The sequence below is a fragment of the Mesoplodon mirus genome (genome assembly GCF_964341445.2).
Source record: "Mesoplodon mirus genome assembly, chromosome: 18".
In the NCBI taxonomy this organism is placed as follows: Eukaryota; Metazoa; Chordata; class Mammalia; order Artiodactyla; family Ziphiidae; genus Mesoplodon; species Mesoplodon mirus.
Window position 1 is genome coordinate 62,367,360 of NC_138994.1, and position 16,202 is coordinate 62,383,561.

The 16,202-nt window shown below is 45.9% G+C and overlaps 1 protein-coding gene across 1 annotated transcript in view; it reads right to left on the bottom strand.

The window, feature by feature from the left end:
- The window catches only part of YPEL2 (yippee like 2), a 63,565-nt gene that overhangs the window by 42,830 nt on the left and 4,533 nt on the right, over nucleotides 1–16,202 (bottom strand). The window lies entirely within an intron of this gene.

Below are 16,202 nucleotides of genomic sequence, written 5' to 3' on the forward strand. Positions count from 1 at the left end.
CGGGTTCGTGCCCCGGTCCGGGAGGATCCCACATGCTGCGGAGCAGCTGGGCCCATGAGCCATGGCCACTGAGCCTGCGTGTCCAGAGCCTGTGCTCCGCAACGGGAGAGGCCACAACAGTGAGAGGCCCAAGTACCGCAAAAAAAAAAAAAAATTTTAGTCTCCAGAGATCTGCTACATCAACAATCACAAGTGGATTTCTCATCCATTTCCAGATGCCAGGAGTCCTCCAGCACTTGAAACCACCATCTGAAGAGGCAACGAACCCCACACCACCTTTTGCTTATGAACTAAGCATGGGATACAAAGGATCAAGTTCCCAACCAGCAGGATCCCTCACGTCTAGCCAGTACTTCTAGGAGAAGTGATTCTGTTTGTAATACCTTGCCCAGAAGTAGATGCTCAGCACATTTTTTTAAAGCAAGTAAATTAATGAAACTAATGGCATAATCAGGATCCTGCATCTAAAATTCACGACGACAGTGAATCTGACCAGAATTTCTCTTCAACTCTCAAATTTTCCATTACTCATCCCACAGTACCAAGCATTTTTCCTTCCATAGCCTCAGCTTTTTTCTTCTAATGGGAAAGAAGGACACTGAGATAGCCGGGTGGCTCCTAGGGCCACCTAGGGTATGTCCAAGTAGAGGTCTGAGGGCAAAACCCCAAGGTGTGAGATCCACTCCGCTTCTCTGTGGCTCACATACCTGAGGCTTCTGGACCTACCTATTCCCTGGGCTTCACTAACGGGGGTGGCGTTCCTACTTGCCTACCTCCCAGGAGAGCCAGAATGTTAATTAACGCCTGCGTCATGCTTTGAAGATAAAATTATTTAGAGAGACAGGGGAGGAAGACAAACAAAATCAGATCTTCCTTGCTGGATTATGCCTGGGATCCATCTGGATGCTTGGAGAAAGCCCACAAAGCATAGTCCTCTTTTTCCTCTGAACCTCACTGGAACCGAATCTTCAGCAGGGAAGCTGCCCTCTTCCCCGACAGCCTTCCCACCATAATGTCACTGAAGGCCACTATACCCCTGGGACTCCGCAGAGCTTCCTGAGTGGCCAGCACCACTGGCCAGCACTAGGCTGAAGGACAGCAGTGGTCACTATCCTTTACCCTGCATGTCCCTTGAGGAACTGAGCCAAGCAAGCTCCATATCCAGGGTGACCAATTACACAAGATGTCCAACTGTTTTTTTTTGTTTTTTTTTTGCGGTACGCGGGCCTCTCACTGCCGTGGCCTCTCCCATCACGGAGCACAGGCTCCGGACGCACAGGCTCAGCGGCCATGGCTCACGGGCCCAGCCGCTCCGTGGCATGTGGGATCTTCCCGGACTGGGGCATGAACCTGCGTCCTCCGCATGGGCAGGCGGACCCTCAACCACTGCGCCACCAGGGAAGCCCCAAGATGTCCAACTGTTGAAGGGATTCAGACCTACAGGGGCCCAGGCATAATGTCTTCCCTGCTCGGTCTCCCACCACTAATTTTAAAGATGAGTAATCAGATTAAACTGAACATCACGGAAATACTTCAAGAATACAGGGGTGAGAATTAACCTCCCCAGCTTTGCCTCAGAGATAGGCCTGGCCATAACAAGAGGTAACACGACCCCTTGGATCAGAACCCCTGCGTCTCACCCAGGCACAGTGGAAGTGGAAGTGGAAGTGGAAGGTGAGTGGTCAAAATGAAAGCCCAGGGCTTCCCTGGTGGCGCAGTGGTTGAGAGTCCGCCTGCCAATGCAGGGGACACGGGTTCGTGCCCCGGTCCGGGAAGATCCCACGTGCCGCGGAGCGGCTGGGCCCGTGAGCCATGGCCGCTGAGCCTGCGCGTCCGGAGCCTGTGCTCCGCAACGGGAGAGGCCACAGCAGTGAGAGGCCCGCGTATCGCAAAAAAAAAAAAAAAAAAAAAAAAAAAAAAAAAAAAAGCCCATGGTAGACCAATGTTGTTGGGTGTTGAAGTGGAAGAGGTGGTAGAAAGAGCTAAATATCCCACTTGGGGTTTCCCGAAATATCCTTGAACCTTCCAATACTCCTGTTCCACTCTCAGGAAGGACAGTATTTCCAGGAAAGGAAGGGGTGATAGGTCAGGGGGTAAGGAACAGGAAAGATGGAGGCAGGGGAAGCAAGCGGGAGGCTTGCCCCAGGCCAGCCACTTCTGAAGTCCACAGCCTCAGCAGCCCGGTGGGGAGCTGGAGGGGCACTGGCCCCATTCGCCTTATACAAACGCTGAGGGAAGGAAAGGAAACAATGAGCCCTGGCTGCCAGTCTGGGTTTATAGAGCAGCCACAGAGTCTGTTTTCTTACACATGCAGACGGCTTCTAAATTATGCCTTTCCCCAGAGTAGAATTATTTCTTTTCTCACTCCTCTTCTGTAGGAAACCCAAAAAAAGTTCACCGGCAGGGGTTTCTGGTTATGCTCAGCTTCAAATGTGAATCTCAAAACTTATTCATAGCTACCTTTGGAGAAATCAGCATTCATAGTCTGCATTAAATGTGAGTATGTCACATACAAACACATTCATTGCACACCACAGCTCAGAACTTAAAAAGAGAAAAAGAGACCCTGCAAGCAACATCCCAGGCTGCCTGGTGCTGGAAAAGCCCCAGAGAGCCTAGGCTGCAGGCCTTGGACTTTGCCCTATGGCCATTCTGGTCCTCTCACTCTTTGCTAGGGATTGACAGGCCCCCACAAAAGTGACTCCTTACCCAAGAAGGAAGAAAAGAAAAAGTGGCTTGCTGTAATATGAATCTTGTCCCACTGGTACAGGGCAATCAAGAAGGAATGAGAGAGGGAAAGTGGAAAGCAAAGTGAAGGAGGATCAAGCGGGGGTCCTCGTGCCTGAGAATAAAGGAGAGAACGGGGTGAGTGAGAAAAAACGTGGGAGCTGGGGGCCGAAAAATAATCACCCGTTACTGTCTTCTTCCCTCTTAAGGGAAAATATTAAAAGCGGCTTCTTTAAAAAGAAGTCTGTTTTTAAAAAGGAAGTAAAAAAGAAGTCAGTTTTTAGGAAGGAAGATGAAACAGATGTTGTTGTTGTTGTTTTATGGAAGAAATTAAGGGTATGGGGCTGTAGAACTCACCACATTTTAATTTTTGGACTCTGGTACCTGTCAATGGGGCCACAGGCTCCATGGGGCTTCATGAGCCCAACCCGCTGAACATACTGTGGAGTCTAAACTGATTTCCAACAATAATCAAATGAGCTCGCTTTTTTAAAGCCTCAGGGCACGTGTACAAATTAAACACCATTTTAAATGAAGTAAGAATCCATCACAGTGGAAATTAAAGGAAGATTTGCCACCACCTCCAGCTGGCTCCCGCTGGGCAGCACGGAAAGCAAAGATGTGAACTATTAGGATTAAAAACAAAGACCTTAGGCACACCACTCTGAGAGCCAAATGCATAGGGAGCGCACAGCAAACCTGGCCATCCCACCTCACGCACTGGCCTTTTCCAAAAGGAGCCACAATTGCAGGTGGAACTCAAAACAGAACCTTCTGAGTGTCCCCAGGATGGAGGGGTGGGTAGGAGGTACGAATTCCTCAGATAAGTCAGGAAGGAAATGGAAAAATGATGTGGGAACGAGATTGTACCGCCACACACAGAGCCACAGAAACCAAGAAGGCAGAACCTGCCAGGGGAAGTGACACCTCCAGCCACAGGACAGGACCACCCCTAGATGTGCCTCAGCGTTGCTGTTTTTGTGGGGTGTATTGGAGGAGGGTAGGTAAAGACTGTCCGGAAAAGAAGTGGGCTCTGGAATCAGAAGCCAGTTCGACTCCATTCTAAATGAGTGACTTGGGCAAGTTATTCAACCACCCTGACCCTCAGCTTCCCCAATTCTAAGAAGACCACCATACACAGGGTTATGAGGATTAACTGAGACTGATGTAAGTATACACAGTGCTGGCACACGGAACACACCAACGTTGCAGCTATTATTATTTTAGTGGTTAATGAACGTTTAAAAATATATGTTGCTACTTAGAAAGAGAAGAAAAAGAAAGAGGAGGCCGAAGAGTTCAGAGACATACATAGTTTTCCTGCCACTTCCATTAGGACTCTCTAGCTTGTCTTCAAGCAAGGTAGATGGTACTACTGGGATGACATTTCTCTAAACCTCGAATTCTCAAGGTAAGACAAGGTGATGATGACACTGGAGGAACCACAGGAGTATCCCCCTAAGAGGTGGCTTCCCCAGTGGCCACGCTCCCAAAGGCCCTAAAAGCACTGCCAGGAACACAGCATCTCTGATTCACACAGCCCTGGCAGGCCCCTGAGCCTCCTTTCCCCCTTAAATCCACCCTCTGCATTTCAGCCAGTGTTATGTATTTAAAAAGCAGATCTCACAAACAATAAATGCTGGAGAGGGTGTGGAGAAAAGGGAACCCTCATACACTGTTGGTGGGAATGAATGGAACATATGGAGGTTCCTTAAAAAACTAAAAATAGAACTACCATATGACCCAGCAATCCCACTACGGGGCATATACCCTGAGAAAACCATAATTCAAAAAGAGTCGTGTACCACAATGTTCATTGCAGCTCTATTTACGATAGCCAGGACATGGAAGCAACCTAAGTGTCCATCAACAGATGAATGGATAAAGAAGATGTCACACATCTTCAATATACAATGGAATATTACTCAGCCATAAAAAGAAATGAAATTGAGTTATCTGTAGTGAGGTGGATGCCCTAGAGTCTGTCATACAGAGTGAAGTAAGTCAGAAAGAGATAAAAGAAACACTGTATGCTAACACATATATATGGAATCTAAAAAAAAAGGAAAAAAAATGGTGGTGAAGAACCTAGGGGCAGAACAGGAATAAAGACGCAGATTGCATAGCACAGGGAGATCAGCTTGGTATTTTGTGACCACCTAGAGGGGTGGGATAGGGAGGGTGGGAAGGAGATGCAAGAGGGAGGAGTTAGGGGGATATATGTATATGTATAACTGATTCACTTTGTTATACAGCAGAAACTAACACACCATTGTAACCAATTATACTCCAATAAAAACGTTAAAAAGAAAGAACGAACAAAAAAAACAAAAAAAAGCAGATCTCACCATATCATCATTTTCATGTCCTTCAGAAAGGCAATACGAGGGGGCTTCCCTGGTGGCGCAGTGGTTGAGAGTCCGCCTGCCGATGCAGGGGAAACGGGTTCGTGCCCCAGTCTGGGAAGATCCCACATGCCGCGGAGCGGCTGGGCCCGTGAGCCATGGCCGCTGGGCCTGTGCGTCCGGAGCCTGTGCTCCGCAACAGGAGAGGCCACAACAGTGAGAGGCCCACATACCGCAAAAAAAAAAAAAAAAAGAAAGGCAATACGGGACAGTGGGTAAGCAGATGGGTTCTGGGTATTTAACTAAAGAAAACAAAAACACTAATTCAAAAAGATCTATGTACCTCTATGTTCATTGCAACACTATTTACAATAGCCAAGACATGGAAGCAATGTAAGTGTCCATCGATAGATGAATAGGAATGTGGTGTATGTATATAAATCTATATAAAATGGACTATTACTCAGCCATAGAAACAAATGAAATCTTGCCATCTGCAGCTACACGGTTGGACCTGGAGGGTATTGTGCAAGGTAAAATAACTCAGAGAAAAACAAATACCATATGATTTCACTTACATGTCTAAAAAACAAAGCAAATAAACCAACATAATAAAACAGAGTCATAGATACAGAGAACAAACTGGTGGTTGCCAGAGAGGAAAGGAGTGGGGGTACAAATGAAATAGGTGAGGTACAAACTTCCAGCTATAAAATAAATGTCATGAGGATGAAATGTACACATAGGGAATATAGTCAACAATACTGTAATTACTTTGTATGGTGACGGATGGTAACAGGTCTTTCTGTGGTGATCATTTCATAATGTATAAACATATTGAATCACTATGTTGTACACAGAAAATGAATATATTATACGTTAATTATAACTCAATTTTTTAAAAAAGACGGGTTCTGAAATCAGACTCCGAGGGTTTCAAATCTCAGTTCTACAGTTTTCTAGCTGTGTGGCCTTGAACAACTTACTTAACCTCTCTGGACCTTGCTCTCCTCATCAAAACCTAGGAACACTAATATTGACCTCCTAAGGCTCTTGTGAGAATTAACTAAGCTAATACATATACAGTACTCAGCATATGCACCTGGCATGTAGTAAAGCACACAATAAATTCCAAGTGTGTATTATTGCTGACAACCATTGACATCCATGAATGGCATCCATGAGAGACTCATCTCTCATACTCTATATACTCCATTTTTTGAACTGATATTTAAGGGTCTACTGTGTGTCAGGAACAGTCTCCTAAGTGTTCAGATTTGCCAACCAAACTCTCTGTAGTTCCCCCGAATACACCACACCTGCATTTCACCCTTCCATGGTTTTGTTGATGCCATTCCCTCCATCTGACATATCCTTCCCACCTCCTCACCAGGCCCTTACTTGTCCATTAAGACTCAGCTCAAATATCCCCTCAGCATTGGACTTATTGACCCATCCTCTGTGCTCACCTCCATCTTAACATTTACCCTATTGAAACTGAAATTATTCTCTTCTGCCTCTGTATCCTCTACGAGAGGTAAGTGCCAAGAGTAGGGACCACATTTTAGTTGTTTCTGTACCCCCTGAACTTGACAGCACAGAGTACACAGTAGCGGCCACTGTTGGACTAAACTACCCCTGCTTCCCCTTGGGCTGCTGACTAGACAGGTCTACTCATCCATGTGGGTAGCACAAATGATTGAGGTTCCTCCCTTCCCCCTGCCAGTAACGAGGCAGGATGCAGAATGACTCTGGCCCCATGGAACCCTATTCTCCCCGATAGCCCCCACTCAGATCCTGTGCTGAGATGCCCATAACTACAGTTCTTCTAGGCAACAGATTTTTCTAAGTCCTGGATGTTAATCAAAGCCCTGTCATTGGCATCCATGCCCATTTTTCACACTCACAGGGTCTAGGTTAAAATATACTATAGTAAATATTAATATAGAGAGATATACATATATACACATATATATATATATATGTTGAGGTAACAGCTTAACCATTTTCCAGCTTTCTCCATCTCTTACTTATTGTAGGAACTCTCAGAAAGCCTGAAGAGGACTTTATGCTGACTTTAAGGACAGGAGGGTAGGAGCATGACTGAGCAGTCTGTTCCAGGAGCAAAGAGAGAAGTCCTGATTGGAGGCAATAAATAGGTGGCAGTGGAAAGGGGATAGGTAAGCCATTTCTGGGATATTTTTTTCTGGAGACAGAAAAAAAACCCAAAGAGACAGAATGGCTGTGGAAAGCCCCTATCCCAAGAGGGTAGTCCTTCCCCATTCCTCATCTCACCAGAATCCTGGACTCAGACCAGGGAGCATAGACACCCAGTTTCCCTGGGCCGCCACAAAGAGAAGTGGGTGGTGGTGTCGTCCACTGGTGAGGAGGACAGGATTAGAGACAGATGGACTTGGATTCTGTTTTGGTTCTTCTCACTAGCTGCATCACCACTGGGCAAGTTGCCTGAAAGGGAATAACAGTGCCTACTTCATGGAGGAGACAAAAGCATCAAATGACATAAGGCAAGTGAAGCATTCAGCATAGCACCTGGCACGTCATTAGTACTCAATAACCTTGATTAGCTGTGATCACCCTTACCAGCAAGGGAGAAAAAGCGTGGGAACTGTTCCTGTTCACAAGACCCAAATGAGCAGTGCTCCTGTCTGCCAGGTTGACTCATGGTGGCTAGAGGGTTAGGCCTAAATTAATCCACTTAAAGGTATACTGTGGTTTTAGTAGGTTTTGGTGGCTTAGCTGGGGATCTGACATTACTGCAGTATCATTCCAAACAACAGGCCACTCCCTCACTTACTTAGTGCAGTGGAAGTTACCTCTGCAGTCTGCACTGACTCCAGGAATCCCAGGATGAGGCCACTATTGAAAACTTTACTGAAACTCCGCTATCAAAACTGCCACGAGCTGATGTGCAAGACGTACTGGGAAAGAAATGCTACCACTTCATAGTTAACAACTTTATAGCTCTGGACCCAGGTGGTACTGCAAATCCATCCAGTTGATAATAAAAACCAGTTTGGATAGTCAAGAAACCACTCTCGGGCTTCCCTGGTGACACAGTGGTTAAGAATCCGCCTGCCAATGCAGGGGACACGGGTTTGAGCCGTGGTCCAGGAAGATCCCACATGCCGCGGAGCGACTAAGCCCGTGCGCCACAACTACTGAGTCTGCGCTCTTGAGCCCACGAGCCACAACTATTGAGCCCACATGCCACAGCTACTGAAGCCCGCGCACCTAGAGCCCGTGCTCCGCAACAAGAGAAGCCACCGCAATGAGAAGCCCGCGCACAACAACAAAGAGTAGCCCCAGCTCACCACAACTAGAGAAAGCCCGCACGCAGCAACGAAGACCCAACACAGCCAAAAATCAACAAATAAAAATAAATTAATTAATTAAAAAAAAGAGAGGAACCACTCTCTTTCATAAACAAAACCAACCATTCATCTCTATGCTGGATACAGGGCCTAGTCTTGATTTCAGGAGGATTATCTGTCAGATGATAATCCTACATGATCTCTAGGGTTCCTTCAGCTCCTGAAGTCCTGATTTCATGTTGTAATGATGTCTCTGCCAGCTGAACCCTGCCCCAGAACTGAGTACCCATCCACCCACCTTTATTCTGTTAAGACCTTGATTTCAGCGAGGTCACAGGACCTGCCAGTCTCGCAGAGTCCACTTGGATATGGCTGGACGGTGCTTTGCAACATCTGTTAGCAAAGCAATATACTTATCACATGGTCCTTAGTTCAGCACTCTGCCTGTGAGGCCCCCAGATGAGGCTGACCTCTGTTAGAACATGGCATAGAGAAGAGGCACTTCCCCTTGAACATTCTGAAACTTGCATGTAATTTACTAGTTATTACATAGAAGTAGCTGTTGCTAGCTGGCTATGAAGAGATCAGATAGCACTTTGGGTTGTTTCTACAATTTCAACCAAAAATGATCTGTCCGAAGATTTATTGCCAAGGACACTTGGCTAAAGTTCATCAATGGCTTCCTTCTTTTTCTTATACAACTCCAAGATCCAAAAAGGATTTAAGGTGGCTTATAAAAACATAAACAATACTATACTATTAAAATAGACTAAGAAATTATGGTAGGAGGAATAAAAGAACAAAAGGAGGGTTAGGACACAGAAAGGCATACTATTAAATTGCTTAATATTTACTGAATTCCAACTGCAAATTTGGCTTTGAGCTCCCCAGTAACCAAGGCAGGAAAGAAAATACCAGCAGTTATAAGGTTTATATTTCCTATGAAATAAAAGCATCTTGGTGGTTCAGGATACAGATTTTCTGAGAGACGTTTATTTCTCCCGTGGGTGGTCACAGGAGACAGTAAGCAACCCCGCGGACAGAGCCCCAGCGCACATCAGCCCTTCCCACCGTGTCATCCTCTTGCATGACTTTCTTAGAGGCCCCTCCATGAAAATGGACACCAAAGGGCAATTCAGTAAAAGCGATTCTACATGGGGTCAAATCAGGGCAGCCCAAGGACGTGGCAGCCCAAGGACCCAGATCCTGACGGTCTGGCTGGATCCAGTGATATCAGCTCTCCAGAGGAATGGAAGAGCTACAGAGCCTTCTGGCAATGCTCCATGAATATCATTTATCACAACCAGGCTTTTGAGTAACAAAAATATGGGCAGCCTCCAACATGCCAAGTCCAAACACTAATACTTTTGAATGCTAACACTATTTGGCCCTGGTGCTGCATTCAGCTCTCTCATGGGCTGTTTTTTCTCTGAAACTCTCCCTTATGGGTGTCATCTTGTCTCGCTGGGTTCTTCTGTGTCTCTGACTGAGCCTCAATCTCCCTGGCTGCTCTTCCATCCTCCTCCTCCTTCGAGATGCTTCCACCGTATGCCTAGGTGCTCCCCGCCCCCAGCATTCTCACCCATACCCAAGTCTTCTAAACACCTCTGTCCCCTGCTCCTGGACCTGGATTCCTTTCTAAAGGGGGCCTCTTTCTGGCTCCTAGGAAGGCACTTCAAACTCCCAAAGCCAGCACCATCTTTTCCCTTCCCCCTGATCCTATCCCCTTCACCCCCTTTCTGTTCCTTCCTCCTGAAGGCCCAGCTGCCCAAGCAGGAAACACCCTTTATTCTCTCTCCCTTCTATGTCGCACTCCATCTGTCCCCTACACGGTTGTGCCTCTCAATCCACCCCCCGTTGCCATCCCCAGTCACAGGCAGCACATTGTGTGAGCCCCGTCCTCTCCCATCCTGAACCTCCTAAACGGGTCTCCCTGACTCAGCTCTTACCTCTCCAGCCCATTCTAGAATTCTATTTATACAGCACAATCTGATCACATCTCTCTCATGTTTCAAAGCCTCCAATGGTTTCCTAGCAGCCTACAGGACAAGGTCCAACCCGTTAGGCGGCACCGAGAACCTGGGCCCAATTCTCCTTATCTTCTCATCACCTTCCCACCCCACTCCAAACCCGCTTCCCCAGCTGACCAAGCTCGTTCACTACCTTTTCTCAAGTTATTTCAGCCTCCTGCAAAGCCTTCACCTGTCTTCTCTGCCCGGTGAATGCCTGCTCATCCCTTAATATCCAGCTCAAATAGGACCCTAAGCAGAGCTGGGGACCCCCTTCTTCCAGCATGCAAAAACCTATGCTCTGGAATGGCACTTTAACACACCATTGTTGTGTGTCTCCCAGACTGGAAAATTCCTGCAGTCTTTACCCCGCTTGGTTCCCCAGGACTCCTAGTATCCAGCACATTGGAGATTCTTGATAATTATTAATTAACTGAGTAAAATGAATGATCATCACTGGCACTGTGCTGCCCTGTAAAGCTGATATTTTTTAGTCTCCTTACTTTGCCACTATCCAGTACAATTTAAAATACTGAATTCTGAGCATTACATGGGACTCACACACCATTAATGCTCCACAAAGTTTGAAAACTAGCAAACTCTTATGACGTAAACTTACTTGGGCTGGCAGGTAGAGTCTGCAACTCAGGACTGTGGAGCCACATCTCCGATGGGCCACACCACAAGACCCTCTGGTGGTTTTACCCAGCTGCTGTCTGACGGCAGAAATATTTCCCATTCTGTCTCACCTGGCCCTTCCCACCATTTCTGTGTGTCACCTAGGGCAGCTTCCCGAGGGACCCTCCCCAGGCTGGCAGTGGCTTCTGGACCCCTAGAGAAACCCTTCCAGGTTGATCCCCACAAACCCCCCACGGCAGTCTGAGCTGCTGTTCTAGGCAAGACTGAGCCAGGGGAAACGCAGTGGTAGACTTGGTGCCGGCTAAGAGGGAAGGGGTCCCTCGACCCTGCCTTTGCTCCACATTTCCAAGAAACCAGATCCACCCTTTTCTGCAGCCCCCAGAGACTGCCGTCCTCGGCGTCAGTCCTGCATGTTGTATTTGGCCATGGTCAGAGATGATAATCCTGGTCAAAACAAAGCGAATACTTTCTTCCCATGATCTGGGACCCAAAGAGAGATTGGGTCCATTCCTCTGTCCCCAGACAAGGCTACTCTTGAACTGTAATGTAAAAACAGCCATTTAGAAGATCTATCAAGAAAACAACATCTTGAAAAGCAGAGTAAGAGATGGCCAGTCTTCAGGTTACTTCACCAGGGAACCCTCCCTTTAGCCTCCTCCAACGCCCACTAAGTCAGGCCCCCAATTCCAGAGGCATAGCACTTTTCACAGTTGTTGTTTTATTGAGATGATTATTTGTCATCTGTGTCCCACACACTCAAATATCCAATACTATTTACTGACTAAGTGAATGTCTTTTGGAATATGGGCACTGTGTGACCTTGATTTCTCTTTAACTGCTGCTCCCCGAGGGCACAGCTGGGGCCCCAATTAATTACAAACCATCCACCCCAAATCTGCCAATACAATTCTATTGTTCAGCTGTCAGCATGCCTTTGGCTTTCTCACTTTAATCTCCCATTTCAAATAAATCCAAAACTCTAGACTCTCACATCTGTGGCTGGGCTCCCTGCCTTTCCACGATTGGAATTTGGAAATTGAACTTAAAACTCAAGAGAAAAAAAGGGCAGAGGCACTTTCAAAAGGATGCCTGTTGTATGTCCAAAGTCCCAGCCATCACCAACCCAAAGATGGATGCATTTTGTTCTAAGAATTAAACTGTCATCTAGAGTTGCCATTTATTGAAGCAGCGGAAAAGGAATAGGGTGGGGAAGACAGACTGATTCTAGAGCAAATTTCTGGATTTCTCCTATTATGGGAACGGGAGATAGATTTTAATAAGAAAGACAGCTTCTGGGCTTCCCTGGTGGCGCAGTGGGTGAGAGTCCGCCTGCCGATGCAGGGGACACGGGTTCGTGACACGGGTTCGTGCCCCGGTCCGGGAGGATCCCACATGCCGCGGAGCGGCTGGGCCCGTGAGCCATGGCCGCTGAGCCTGCGCGTCCGGAGCCTGTGCTCCGCAACGGGAGAGGCCACAACAGTGAGAGGCCCGCGTACCACACACACACACACACAAAAAAAAGAAAGACAGCTTCTTTTCCTTTCAGGCCTGGCACACTAAGGGGAGCCATGCACATTGCCAGTGCAGCTTTTTCATATAATTTAGAAACCTCCACAAAGCTAGCAGTTTATGGGTCAATCTTCCCACTAGATTGTGTGCCGTTCCTGACCACATCCAGAGACCATGTCTGGTTAATCATCCATCATAGCTAGCCCAAAGCTCCACTGGCACTAAGCTCAGAACGTGTTGGTTGAAGGAGGGTGGGAAAGCGGGGGAGGAGATAGGGAGAGTCATCTGAGGCCCTTCAGCAACTGTCAGCAAGCCTCCAGGACTCTACAATTTATTAATTTCGTACTATGGGCCCATAAGGGGCCAAGTACTTGATATGCATTATCTCAATCCTCACAACAACCCAGAGAGGCAGGCATTATTATGATTACTCCTATTTGAAAGATGAGGAAAAAGCTCAAGAGAAGTTAAGCAATTTGCCCAAGGTCACTCTACTAGAAAGTACCATAACTGGGATCCTGGGAACAGCCCCCCTCAACCTCCACCCCCCAGGGGATCCTTCAACCAAGACATGACAGAGAGGGGTCTGAAGATGTGCATCCTTGGTACTTGAGCCCTCTAAAACAAGCAGAATATCTCCCAGAGGGAGAGTCTAAGTCAATTAATTATAATGCAAAACAAAGATGTCAAGTTCTCTTAAAACATCTTCAGGCTGTCAGGGTTGGCTCAGTGCATCAACTTTTAATTGCAGAAACCTGAGAAAACAAATGAGGGAAGGGAATAACCTGAACCAGAAGGTGGGACAACAGATTAGGCACAAGAAAAAGCTAGTTTTCAGTTCTTATCATCTCTTCATGCTGATGGGATATTTAGCTTTAAGGCTGCAGTCATGTGCGGGGATACTTTTTCCCTCAAATCCTAAAGAAAACAAATTAAGAATTGTGTAAGCAAAACTAACCAAAAGCCCTATCTAATTTACATTTACATAATACACACGTTTATACCATTAGCACAGCAAATGCTGAAAGAGAATTCGTTTCTACTTTATGGTCCATTTGGTGGTGGGTCACCTTAGGTAGGGACCCCAAAAGACAAAGACCAAAGTGGTGATAAAAGAAGAGATAGAGGGAAAACAAATATAGTGGATGGCACACAGGAACATACAAACAAAAGAAGAAAAGGAAGAGGCAAAAATAGAAACTAAGGGAAAGGAGGCCAAAGGTTAAGGGTGTTTAGTAGTTGGTATCTGCCAGGGAGAGCAACTACCTTTGTGATTTCCAGACCTCAGACATGCGTGGGGTGGTCTGAATTAGGAAAACCTGGGAAATTGGGGTGAGGAGGAAGTGTAGGTATTAAATTCTGATTTTATAGGCTTTTGGCTGGGCCAGGAATTCTTAAGGCAACCAGGTTTGAGAATCCCTAGGGATAGTCTCGCTTTTGAGGATGCCTATTATCTATGTCGGCTAGCCTTCATCCTCCAGAGTTCTACTGTGAATGTAAGTCACAGTCCACATCTATGGAGCTCCTCTAAACTGTAGCAATGGTAGCCCAAGCAATATCTCCTTCCTGCATCTCATATGCCTCCTGAGCATTCCTCATACATTACCTGTCATGTCATTACCTCAGTGCCTTTGCACACACTGTTTCCCCTGGCGTGTTTCTGCATGTTTAAATCCTCTTCATTCTTCCCAGCCACATCTCCAAAATGCCTACCCTTCTTTCTGTATCTCTGTAATGAACTTAAACTCTTTCTACCTTGTACTCTGGTTATTGACATAGATGTCTTAATCACTCCTATTTGAGGATATGCTCTTAGGGACAGGGGCCATATTATGACTTTTTCTCCCAAAGGTCTTAGTATCTGTTGAATGACAAATACCCAGGAAAATAAAACAAAACAAAAATAAAATAAAACCAAATAAAAGGTTGAGTTTCAGCCCCAGGCCAGAGGTTCCTCTTCTCTATCTCAAAATAGGAATCAAAATTTTCCTGACTCAGGCAGGATATGTTCCAAGCCTATGCTCTCTTGCCCCAGGTACTCCCACCCAGAACACCATGGGAAAACAAAACAAATCATTAGGCAGGTCAATATTTCCTATAACTAAATTTCGTATCAGATAGAATAAAACCACTTTCTTCTGCCCAACCAAACTCAACCACTGTTCACACCCAGCAGATCCTGTTTGAGCTTCGGTGGCATCCATAGGCCATCTGGATATCAAGCCTTCCTTTCATGGCAAGAAGTAGCCAAGGGAACTCCAGACACTAGAGGCTAATTTCATTCTGAGCAGGCAAGCTAATTTCACATAAAACCCACTAAGTCTGGACATACTACACTCTCAAGACCATGGGGGAGGGCTGACTGCCCTGCAACTCAGGAGACAGGAGAGCTCAGTGCTGCTGACCCAGCCAGGAAACAGGAATGAGAGTGGCAGTGCCACACCTCATTGGCAGATGTTGCTTTGTCCCATCACAGAGGGAAGGTAGGCTTTGCCTAGTATTGAGACGTTATGGGTTATTTAGAGTTTAAGTCAGAAGTTGGTACTTTTCCAGAATGTACAGGAGTAGTAAGAGCCTTGGACCTGAGAAATAAAAGATATGGTTTACAGTCTGTGCTTTGCCCAAATTAGTTCTGTCCTAAGCAAGTCCTTTTTGCCTGTCTGAGCCTCAATGTTTATACCTCTAAAATGTAACACCTAAAATGGATTTTAATACCCAATCCAGCATATATCTAATCAATAGAGTTATAAACCATTAACTTGAAAGTAGAGAAAATAAAATTATAAGGTTAACACTGGAAAAAATTGGGATGCAGGGCCCGACAGTTACTAAAGTCAAGCCACAAATTTGTTTCTCTGCTTCCTGGCAGCCAAAGCAAAAAAGAGAAATATGATCAGTTATATCCAATTGTCCACAAAGAAAAATCATGCCAGTTCCTTGGGAGAGGCAAAGCTTTTCCTAGCACTGGGTTCTGAAAGCAATTTCTCTGATTAACTTAACAGACATTAAGTGAAGTGGTAGCTTAAGTCTTCAACAATATAAATTATTATAAGAAATGTAGTAGCAAGTTATATAAAGCTATTTTGGACAGTGTCCCTCCATAAGCAAAGGGCAGGACACCCAAGTTCATCCCAGTGAAAACAATTCTGGAGGGGCTGAGCTAACATGGCCCAAGTATGCAGCTTTCAGTTGGCCCGGCTTAATTCAAGGATAAAACTAAGACCAGGTAGACAACATATTCTTCCAAACACTTCTATAAATATTACTTCTTCCACATGGATGTTTATTAAGAGTTGGGTAGCAGTGTGCAATTAGATGACTTCTAAATTCCATTCCAGTTCTGATAAATCTAAGTGACATTTTTGGTCTTCATTTACTTACACTAATTTAAAATTTGGGAGTTTTCCCCTCTTACTGCCCACTCCCAAATCAATGGATAGGGAATTCCTGCCAGTGAGAGAGGGAATCTAACTATTAATATTAGTCTTGTTATTAATAGCTAATACCAAGCGCTTATGTGCCAGGCTCTGTGTCTGGGTTCCTGTGCATTCTCTCATTTAATCTTCCCATCAATCCTGTGTGATAGTAACTATTATTAGTCCCATTTTACAAATAAGGAACAGAGATGTAGAGAATTTTAG